At 41.1% G+C, this 12,130-nt stretch overlaps 1 protein-coding gene across 3 annotated transcripts in view; it reads right to left on the bottom strand.

The window, feature by feature from the left end:
* The window catches only part of CPNE3 (copine 3), a 51,719-nt gene that overhangs the window by 37,330 nt on the left and 2,259 nt on the right, over positions 1–12,130 (bottom strand). For 2 of the 3 annotated variants that reach the window (XM_059994851.1, XM_059994853.1), the window contains exon 2: positions 8,343–8,636. The gene's annotated coding sequence lies outside the window, so the exon portion shown is untranslated. Of the gene's footprint in view, positions 1–8,199; positions 8,637–12,130 lie in introns of all 3 variants that reach the window. The other variant, XM_059994852.1, reaches the window with a different exon arrangement.

The raw sequence follows: 12,130 nt of genomic DNA, 5'->3' as shown, positions 1-12,130 counted from the left end.
ATTGACTGTCTCAGCATTGATGGCCTATTATTAAATAGTAAGACTCAAAGCACTTTTTTCATCCTTGTTCATAAAAATCTTCTTGAAATAATAATAAAAGAACCTCTGGGATTTACACAAAATGAATTTGCCAAAGTAGTCAGCCTTGACTATACATAAGTGTAATTGTCCTAAATTCTCTCAGTAGAGTTTATTTATCTGAGCTACTTCATAGTTGCTGCATGGGGACCAGTGACCAGTGACAATGACTCATTATTTGCCCTAAAACAATTGGGAGGGAAAAGTCGGTGCCCATCCACCAATGCCTTTAGTAAACATCAGTCTTTAGCTGATGAGAAGTTTGGCAATATTAAAATGTGCTCAAAGGTTTCTTCTGGTTCTAATACCATGACTCACTAATTGCTATCCATAGTGTGTCCTGCATGACCTCCACTGAAAGCGAGCTGGGGTCCCCCTAGGGCAGCTGGAATGCGGCCCAGCAACATCAGCAGTACATGCCTACAGTGTTTCTCAAATTGTGTGGCTCACAACAGTAATAGGTATCCCCCTCCTAAAAAAAGTGGGAAAGGGTAATATGTCAGTAAATCCAAGAGCTGCTACACTACTTGTAAGTCCCAAGCCAAATCAACAGGTGTATATATTAAGAGGTTACTGTATACCCATTACTATGCTAAGGATGGGGGTGAGGGGCATGATACAACAATATAAGACCTTAGTGCTCATTATAAGTGTACCAGGTGATCCAATCACTCAACACTGAATATCTTCTACACGTTGTAAATACAGAGGGTGAAGGGATGCAAAAAAAAAAAAAAAAAAAGGCGAAATAAGTACCTAGCTATCTCTGTATACATAGAAGTATAAAACTGTATGGTGCAGACAGAGAGCAACAAAAGGCCTCAGAGGTTTTGTTTTGCTTTGTTTTTGCGGTACGCGGGCCTCTCACTGTTGTGGCCTCTCCCGTTGCAGAGCACAGGCTCCGGACGCGCAGGCTCAGTGGCCATGGCTCACGGGCCCAGCCGCTCCGCGGCCTGTGGGATCTTCCCGGACCGGGGCACGAACTCGCGTCCCCTGCATTAGCAGGCAGACTCTCAACCAGTGCGCCACCAGGGAAGCCCCTCAGAGGTTTTTAATCCTCAGAAACCGAGGATTAAAAGTATATTCCATTACAAATGAATTTGCATTCATATTGTCACTTGCTACTGGATTTTCTTTCCCCTTAAACTTAAAGGTAGAGAGTGTGGGAACAAAGAAAGAGAGGAAAGAGGGAAAGGAAAGATAGTTACTTCCATACATCTGGATAATTTTGGGGTTTGCTTTTTGCAATTTTCAAAGTGCTTCCAAATAATATATTATATTCTGTGCTTTACCAAAAAACCCTAGAGAATTGGCCAGGCTAAGGAATACTACTATATGGTAAGAGGTCAATACATCATAGCTATAACTATAATACTAAGCATGAAAATATCTGGATTGCCCCAAAATATGTTCATAATTTTCAGCACATTGTTAATTTTCAAAACAATGCATAGTGTCTATTAAAAAAATGAATTTCTCCAAAAAGGTTAACTTAGTTACCCAACATAAACAAGCTAATAAGCGGCAAGGCCGGGGCAAGAACCCAGGTTTTTTTCCCCTCATGCCAGAATGCCCTGAGGGCACTAAAGCGTCTAATTAATCATTACTTAATATAACAGCAATATTTTCTAATTAATTTCCTTATGACTTTTTAGTTAGTATATCAAATGTTATATTCAGCCTGATACAACTTAATGAATAGGATCTTAAAAATTACAAGATTAATATTTATACCATAACTATCACTATCTTTTTTTTTTTTTTTTTTTATGCAGTATGCGGGTCTCTCACTGTTGTGGCCTTGACGCGCAGGCTCAGCGGCCATAGGCTCACGGGCCCAGCCACTCCGCAGCATGTGGGATCCTCCCGGACTGGGGCACAAACCTGTGTCCCCTGCATTGGCAGGTGAACTCTCAACCACTGCGCCACCGGGGAAGTCCATATCACTATCTTTCTTAAACAAATGTAACCAGAATAAGAGCTGAATGGTTTATATTTACATCATAGCAGTTCCTCTTCAAGAGAGCCCATTAGATTGTAAATTACTTAAAGCTAAGAAAGTATTTGCTCTGTGCTAGACAGTCTCCACACACACAGATCTACATGGGGGTCACTGGATCTCAGTGTTCTCTGAGCACACTGCTGGACCATCTTAAGGGAGCAAAACTAATTCTCAGGAATACACCACACTTAATATCCAAGACTCTGGTATCGAAAAACTTACAATAAAGAAAATTACACTACGTTTGACCAGTATTCAGAAGATGGTGATGCCCACATTGTTACTTAATCCCAACCATGGGACACTAGAGATGGGCATAGGGAATTAGGTCAAATACAGAAGCACAAAAAACAGAGAAAGGGGCATGCTTTCTTTTCAATGTGCAAAAGGGACCACAAGAGGTCACTGGCTCAGGAGTCAGAAAATCTGGACTACAGTTCTGTGTCAGTCACACCATAGGTGGGTAAATGCTGCAGCTTCTCTAGGCCTCAGGGTTTTTCAATCGTTAAATCTAAGAGTGAGTCAATCACTTTAACCTGTAAGGCTGCTTCCAATTAGTGTTCTATGACCTTAATTTAATTACAGTGAACATGACACTTGTTTAGGAACTGGTAGTTAAGTAGTAGGAAAAAAAACTTTTTAAAAGGGGGGAAGAGAAAGTTTATAATAACCAAGGAGAGAAATAAAAGGAAAAGGATAAAGTTTTCCAAACTCAACCTCTATCTCCCACTATTGAAAAAGTTGTATCTGAAAAAATTATTTATTCAGTTACTCTCGCACTGAAGGAGGTACCTTTGCTTGAAATTGTTATTCAATCCCCCAACCCAAGATGACTGGAAAAAATAATGCATATCAACAAACAAAACAGAGGGCCCAGTCTATTAGGTACATGCAGCATAGTAAGGAAGTAAATTTTACTACCATCCATGGAATTTCACATTATTAAACTCTCAGTTCATATCATGGCAGCAAAGGGAATCAGCTTTTGGCCACCGTGTGTTTTTTAAATGAATTTCCAGATTCTTCAGTTATACTGAACAAAATCTAAATAGATCTATTGCTGATACCTGAACATGCAGAATTGGAGACAGCAGGAGTTAATATGAAAGTGTTGACGCTTGATCACTCTTCTCTTTCCTTGAACACAAGGAGTAAGTGCAGTTCTACCCTGTCCTCATTGCTACAAAGTAAGCAATCAACTAAGGCCCCTTCCTTGATTTCTCTATGAAATCTCACCTGTTCTATGATTCATAACAGGCTACAGAATTTACTTAACATGTGTTTCAGGTTATACTGCTTTACTAATCCCTTGGCTGCTGTGTATACATTTTAGAAATTAACTGATTATATTTTCAAGCGTATCAAATGAACAGTTCATCATAGGTGCACTGAGTGATGTGTTAATAAAAGTTAGAAGCAGTGGGCTTCCCTGCTGGCGCAGTGGTTGAGAGTCCGCCTGCCGGGGACATGGGTTCGTGCCCCGGTCCGGGGGGATCCCACATGCCGCGGAGCGGCTGGGCTCGTGGGCCGTGGCCGCTGAGCCTGCGCATCCCGAGCCTGTGCAAAAAAAGTGACAACATCTCAGTATTGCCTCACCTTACGAAACATGCATCTTGGCAAAGTTAGCTACACAGTACATACCTCACCTACTTAAGTGAATCATCTTTTACCAAAAACTGCCTTGATAAAAATCAGAGCTACATCCCCTAGGAGAAAATTCCAGGATGCTCAATTGAAAATTTTGTTAAGTTACAATAAAGACTCAGTAAATCTGCTGGCCAGCTGTGCAGCAGGCAGTTAGACATTATATTAAGGCACAGCAACCTGCTCAGATTGAATTCCCTTGGGGTTCTCATTCCCCTCAGGGCATTTTAAGAACTTCCCACCTTCTGCAATCTCCCAGATGTTGGACCAGAAATCAGAATGTCTCACCTACCCTTATTATCCAACTATGCCCAACTCTGAAAGAATGCTTTCTAAAACTTGGCTCCCTCCTCTTCTCAGCTGGGCACATGTACTATCTAATTGGGCAAGACAGGCATTTCACATTTTAATACTACATGCTCCTCTCTAGTTCATGGTGAACAATGACATGAAAATTCTTTCCACTTAAAACTGCAACAATTACAGAGTTTAAAAGCTTGGTTTGTCCTCAGGGTTTAAAAGTTTGTATGTTGAGAAAGAACTGTTGAGATGTTTATACACTTCCTGATTTCAAGAATATTCATTTTATGTTTGCTTAGTATACACATTCCAGCTGTTTTTAACTTTCTGGCAAATCGCTTTATATTTCCCAATCATGAACAGTTTAATAGTACTATTCATTCACTCAACACTCATTCAATAAATACTTACAGAATGCCTGTGTGTCAGACACTGTTCTAAGGGATTAGGAGTCAACAATGAACAAAACAGACAAATATCCCTGCCCTCATGTGGTTACACTGTAGGGAGATATATAGTATGATAGGTGATGGTAAGGGCTAAAGAGAAAAACAAAGCACAGAAGGGAAGCAAGAAGTATTGAAGGTGGAGTGTCATTTTAGTATTTTATCGACTTATTTTGACAATACCATTGAAAAATACTTTTTAAAATTTTCCCTTCTTTTTAAAAAATTCTGACCCCTAAGCAGATTGTACATTGGTTTTTCCACTAAGTGTTTCTAGAGAAGACAAAAGCTTAAACTTGGGGTGTGGATAAGTTAGATTGTGTCTACCAAGCAGTGCATTATGAAGCCATGCGATAAAGGCCCTGATGGTGAAATGACCTGTTGGAAAGTTGGAGGTTTGGGTGAGCTCCTGCATGGATCGCTCAAGGGGTGTTCTTCCTGTGGACCAGGAACGCAGAATCTCTAAAGAAACCCTTTGCTCTTAAGATGTAATTTACATATTTGCTTTCAGTTGAAATAACTGAAAATATTAAATCTAACAGTTGTTTGTCTAATATAGAGAGTGTCATATATATTTAAGTTGTGTATTTTTATAAAGTAAGCCAAATACCAAGAAAGGGGGGAGAGGGAGCAGACAAATTTCTCCTTACAGTTGCAGATATCTATTTTAACATCTACTATCACCTTAGGGTCTAGAGGCATGGTAAACTAAATGCTCAGAGTATTCAAGTAGCCTGATGACAATGCATATTGCAACCACACTGCTGCTTTGGTAATTTTCACAGGAACCAGACATAATACATCCACTTGGTAAGAGGATATTTCAAAATTATTTGCCAAGATTAATAGGCAGTATGTCACATTTTTCATGGAGAAACAGCGTTAGTATGCTATCCATCTAATTTATATTGGTAAATTTGACTATTACATTGACTATTTTAATGTCTTTTTAAAAATTATGATTGCATACTCATAAGATGTTATAGATTAAAAGAATAAACAGTCTCTCCAAAAGAATCCCAATACCCTGCCCCCACAGCTTCCTCAACTATATTTAAACCAGCATAACTGGCTTAAATGTAGTTATCATAATCTTATCAAAAAGTAGAGTGGTGATCATTCTGTAAAGTATAAAAATATCAAATCACTGTTGCACCTAGAACTAACATAGTATTGTAGTACTTCAGTTTAGTAGCACTTCATCATATTGTAATACTTCAATTGAATAAATAAATAAATAAATAAATAAAACATATACATAATGTCTGCCTTCGATCATCATATTAGAAACTTAAATAATGTAGTCAAATAAAATCTATGATACTTTACTTTTAGGTACTAATTTAAACCTCCTTCTAGCCAGTCTTTTAACAAATCTTCTACCAAGTATTCTACCTAATTGTTTGGACTTTAACCCGATTAGCAATCCTTATAAGGTAAGTAAGAACATAAAGGGAAAATATTGGTGGGAAGGAAGCTGGCCTGTAGGTAATAATGGGTACATTAAAGGAATGGCCAAGTTTGGACTCTTCAAACTTGTTGAGTGCCACCAATGAAAGTAGTATTTATCCTTGCTAAAAGATCCACCTAAAAGATCATGCTTTTGATGAGCAGTGGTGGCTAGTCACAAATCCTTGAAGGTCAAATGTTATTTAATCATATTTCACATCCTACACTAACTCTCTTGGTTTTGCTGACAGGCATACTTTCTAGCATAATACATCACTGGCTAAAGAAAGTTTTGAAAAAGAAACAGAAAAGAAAACTCTAATAGTAAGAAAAAAGCACAGCAATCACCAAGAAAGAAAGAGGGCAAGGAACACTATGTCTAAAGCTATACCAAAAACTGACAGGAGTTAGGGTACAGTATGAATTGGGTATCTGAACCCAGGCTACAAAGGAAATATTCAGGGCAAGAGTGATACCACTGTAAAGAGTATATAAAAATACGTAATACTTAGGTTGCCTTAAATTTATGTGGAAATGAAGACCATTGTCTATAAAGTGTTCACAGCTATAGGTAAAATTAGGAGAGGCGTTCAGTCATTAAGCAACCCTTAAAAGGCAAAAAACCATTTTGTTTCCCCCTTCCTGAAATCTCCTGTCCTTCTCCTTTCTTAGGCGCTCAGTCTGAGAGAAGAAATCCTGAAAGAGAACTGCACACTTGACTGTGGGGTTATGCCAGGCACTGTGCTGAATGCTGTGCAGTGCTGAAATGCGGCTCCCCCTCAGAGGCAGAGAGCCTCAGCATGGTCCAGTCCCAGACACCTACCTCTCAGAATGTTTTCAGCCCAGAGTGGGATGCATTTCTCCAATTCATCAGCTAAAAGGAACTGCCTTTTTAAAAATTCTCACAAAGGCAAAAGAGTGGCCCTGGGTACCATAGATTAATCTATTGATGTGCCTATAATTGCCATCATACATGTCATCTGTTCTCAGTTCACCATTCTTTTCTTATCCTTTTCTGCCTCCCTCTACCTATGCTCTAGGCCCACACAAATTGTGTTTGGCTCTAGCTGGCAGCACTCAGAGCTGGAGTTTGCTGTCCTCAATTAATGACAACAGCAGGATATATGTAGCTATATATAGCTTATCACTATGTGCCTGACACTTTGTTAAGTGTAGTCCAAAAATGATCTTATTTAATCCTTATAACAACCCTATGACATAGGAGGTATTTTATCTCCATTTTACAAATGCAGAAACAGGCCGTAAAAGATTAAGTAACCTGCCCAAGGTCATACAGCTAACAAATCTCAACGTATAGATCTCATACCTAGGTATCCATCTTATCCCAAAGAGTAATAATGTTCTTTACATTAAGCCATAAAGCCTGTGCTCAGAAATCATACAGATGTGAATTTCAACTCTAATGCTACCACTTACCATTTGTGCAGTTTGGTAAATTATTCAATCTGAGTTTCCTCGAGTATGAAATGGAATAGCAATACCACTTAAGTTGGTGGCTGTGAGCACTAAATGAGCTAACATATATAAAAGTTGTCGGGCAGTGCTTGTGGGATACTGTAATCAATACTCACTGCGTTCAATCCCACCCTTCCTTCTATTTGATTATCAGTTATAGAGGCAGCCACGAAAAGATAACACCAAGGATAAGCAAAAATTGTGGATCATCATCAAGCACAACGTCAGTGGTAGGCTTGCTCGGTCTCCCAGAGGTTCTGGCACTGCAAAACTAATGTAACCGCACTTCCTCCACGCCCCTGGTTGCGGTGAGCCCCAAACAGAAGAAATTCGTAGCTGGAGCCTGAACTGGAGCCGCTAGGATACGCCATCTCGCAACCTCCTGCTTTACACCAAAATTAAGAATCACCTTGCCCACCCCACCTACCTAGCAGCTTCCCCTGGAACCATCGCCTACTCTGAGGCCCACCCCATTCCTCTGGGTATTCGCTAAGGCAGAGCGGGACGCGTGACCCAGTACCTCTCCGGGCTAGGAGCTGCGGCAATTTCTGGGCGTGTCCCCCTTCCCTGGGCCGCAGGCCTGACTCCCCGCCTGGAGGATCCCGGGCACCGCCCGCCCAGGTGCACTAGCACCAGGTCCAAGAGGCGCCTCGCGGCCCGGAGCTGAGCCCGGAACTCTGGCTACACCGGGAGGCGCGGGGCAACCCTGGGTCTCGGCAGGCCGCCGACCTCGAGTCCAGCGGATCCAGAGGCCCCGCGCGCCCCGGCCTATCCCTGGCCGCGCGTAGCCCAGGATGCACTTACAGCGCGAGGTCAGGGCGGGCCGAGTCGCGCGGAGCCTGCGGGCCCAATTCTCCCGGCCCGGACTCTTCTCCTGCCCCAGTGGATCGGTGGGTTGCGGGTGGCCCGCCACTCCGGGCCCGAAACAGAAAGAAGTCCGCACTCACTTCTCCGTCTAAGGTGTAGAAGTCGCTCCAAGGTAGAGACCAGGCAGGTACACACCGCGGAACCTCCCGGTCGCCTGGGATTCACGGAAACCTGGGGCGGATCCGGTTGAGGGGAGGGGCGGGGCAGGGCTGAGGCCGGCTCCGCCCATCCCGGCCACTGCCTGCCCAGAGCTCGTAGACACTGATCTGTTCCTGTAGGTTGATGCTTCAGGGGTAGTAGATCGCTTGCTTACCGAAAACTCCAAGTTGACTTAAGGCGTTTAAGTAAGTTATTTGGTGCACCAAAATAAGTTCCTGAAAATAAAAGAAGTTATATTTGAGAAAATTTATACCACAGGCTGAACCAGGAAAGAACCAGCTTCAGCATGAAAGTAGTGAAATGCTAACTACTAACCATTCTTATTTAGAGCGCTTTCAATGTGCAACTATCAGAGTCATTTGATATTCTTAATTTCATTTAATCCTCACAAGTTTGTAACGGATTAGTGCCATTATCCCCATTTCGCAAGTGAGAAAAATATGACTAACTGGAGATTTGATAGCTAAGTAATTGGCCTATTTGCCCAAAGTCACAGATTCAGAGTAACCTCTAAGCGCCGCACTTGACTGCGACTTGATGCTGCTTGAGATTAAACTACTACGGAAAATATTGCTCCATCTGACTGCTTGAAGTTTGAATTTCTGTCCAAAAAAACAGGGACAAAATCAATAGGCAAACATATGGGAAAAAATATTTGCCACAAACCTGACATTCAAAAACAAGGGTTAGTATCTTAAGTATAATTGCCTTTAAAAATTGAAAAATGGGCAAAAGATAACTTTTTTAATTACAGAAGAAATGGAAAAATGAACCAAAGAAGAAATATAGACTTTTCTAAGCCAAACTTTTCTTTTAATCCAAAAAATGCGAAGTAAACACTTTTAAGTAATCGTATCAGTGCAAGTGAAGATTCATTCCTTTATTCAACACCTCCTAGGTGCCTGTTATGTGCCAAACATTGTTCTATAAATATTGTTCTATAGAGACTTGTGATAAAACAGTGACAGACAAAAGCTTCTACCCTAGAGGGAGAACAAATAATAAGTTATTAAAAAGAAGCAAAATGATTTCAGATAGCCATAAGTACTGTGAAAGGAAAATCAAAATGGAGTCAGTATTGCTAAAAGAGCTTTCTAAAATGGAGCCAGGAATCCACTGAGGGAGTGTGACTTATGCATATCTCAGCTCAGGTGGAATCTTAATAGGCACATCCAGAACATCTGCCCAATGTTCATGAAAATCAAGATACTTATTAGACCCTTGTGATAGCCTATCCATTAAGAACAAGTATCTTCTTTTCTGCATCAGAATCAACCATAATTCTTGCCAGACAACTTAAACCACCTCGTAGTTTCTGCCTTTATAAGCCCCTGTCTCTTTCTCTTTCCAGAAACACTCTTCCGGTTTTACTCAAGTCTGTATCTCCCAAATTGCAATTACTAAGACCCCCAAATAAAGCTCTTTGTTCATTGCAACCTTGATATTGATTATTGTTCACAGTACCATGAGGAAAGTAATACAGGGTAATGTGATAGAAAGGGACTTGGGGATAATAAGAAACTTTTCAGACAGGGAAGGTCTCTCAAAGGTAGTGATATTTTAGGCTTCCCTAGTGGCGCAGTGGTTGAGAGTTCGCCTGCCGATGCAGGGGACACAGGTTCGTGCCCCGGTCCGGGAAGATCCCACATGCCACGGAACGGCTGGGCCCGTGAGCCATGGCCACTGAGCCTGCGCGTCCGGAGTCTGTGCTACGCAACGGGAGAGGCCCGCGTACCGCAAAAAAAAAAAAAAAAAGGTGGTGATATTTTATGTGAGAACTGAAAAATAAGAAAGACCCAGTCCTGCAAAGATCTGAAGGCAGAGGAATGATAGCAGGGACAAAGGCAGGAATAGACTTAGCAAACTGCAGGAACAGAAACAAGGCCTTTGTGGTTGGAACATAGTAGGGAGGAAAGAGAAGTGTTTTATTTTGTTTTTACTAAAGGTTGGTAAAAATAACCTTTTTGTTTTATTTTTGATTCTGTTTTTACATTAAAGCGAAGGTCCTCAGGTACCACTAATTTAGTTACGAGTTTCAAAATTTCCAGAATACATAGTATCAATACCCAATTTTCATCACCTTTGTCTCCACTAAAATAGGGAGTAGAGACAATGAAATGGTTTTGTACTTTTAGTACCCAATAAGCAATCTCTCAATTAAATAGACAGTGCCATAGCTATTCAATGTACTTATTCATTTTCCTCAAACTATAGTCTAAATTCCATTCTACTTTTTTACTTATTCATTCGCCCATTTAGTCAACACATACTGAATGCATACTATGTATCAGGCATAACAAGGTTCTAAAAACAAAGAACAAACAGGCATGGGACTTAACACCTGGTGGAGATTTAAAGGGATGCTAAAATGAATGAGATATTCACAAAATAGTCTCTTGGCGTTCTTCTACCTCACTGGTTGTTCCTTTTTATCTCCTGTGCTTTTTGATCCTCATATTCCCAGTTCTTACACTGGAGTACCCCAGGGTTTAGTTCTTGACTTTTCTTTTTTCTGTCTTCTTCCACACCTTTAGTTACCTCATCTAGCCTTACAGCTTTGAAATCCATCTATATTCTAAAGGCTCCGAAATTTCCAAATCCTGAAACTCTAGATTCCAACTCCCTACTTGTGAGTTGTATTAGTTATCTACTGTTCCATAACAGATTATATCAAACTTAGGGACTTAACAACTAAGTAGCCATTTATTATATATAGCTTCTTTGTTTCAGGAATTTCAGAGAGGCTTAGCTGGGTTCTGGCTTATCATCTCTCATAAGAGTTGCAATCAGGTATTATGCAGAGTTGCAGTCATCTTATGGGGCTGGAGGAGCTACTTCCAAGGTGGCTTACTCACACGTTAACAGTAGTGCTCTTTGTTGGTGGGAGACCTCGGTTCCCTCTCCAACGTGTACCTCTTACTAGAGCTGCTTGAGTACCCTAATGGCATGGCCTCTGGCTTCCCCCAAGGCAAACAATCTGAGAGATCAAGGGAGAAGCTTCGTGAGTTTTATGATTTAGCCTCAGAAGTCATATACCATCACATTTGCAGTATTCTACTGGTCAAATAGACAAGCCTATATCTAATGTCAGAGGAAATCCCACAAAGGAGTAAATCCAGGAGGTAAGAACCACTGGGGGCCATCTTGAAGGCTGGCTACCACAGATGCCTAATAATCATTTCAAATTTCAATGTACAAGTAAACCCTCCTGATCTTCCTTCCCAAATCCGTATCTCCCACAATCCTCTTTATCTCAAGTAATGGCAAAGCTTCTTCCAGTTGTTTGGGCCAAAACACTTGGAGACATCTTTGCCTCTCTCATACCCCACCCTAACTGGTCCACTGTGTTGGCTAATCCTGTCAACTCTACCTTCAAAATACACCTGGATTCTGACTACTCCTATTTTCCAGCCTAGCCTGAGTCACCTCTATTTCTTTCTACATTTCTGTAATACCCAGTAACTGCTTCCCTTCCCGCTCCCCTTCAGTCTATTTTCAAAACAGTCATAAGGATCTAATTAAAATGTAAATTAGACTGTGTCCCACATGATCATACAAAGAACGAAAGCCAAAGTCCTTACAATTGCCTACAAGGTCCTACATTACTTGGTCCCCATCTCCTCTTTGACCTTATCTCTTAAGTTCACTCGAGACCTTAAGAGTCTCCTTCTTGCTCACTCAATCTAGAGTGGACTTATGTTCAGAGAAA

Source organism: Delphinus delphis, chromosome 17, assembly GCF_949987515.2.
Source record: "Delphinus delphis chromosome 17, mDelDel1.2, whole genome shotgun sequence".
In the NCBI taxonomy this organism is placed as follows: domain Eukaryota; kingdom Metazoa; phylum Chordata; class Mammalia; order Artiodactyla; family Delphinidae; genus Delphinus; species Delphinus delphis.
Note: the sequence above shows the minus strand (reverse complement) of the source record. Positions and strands in the feature narration are given on the sequence as shown.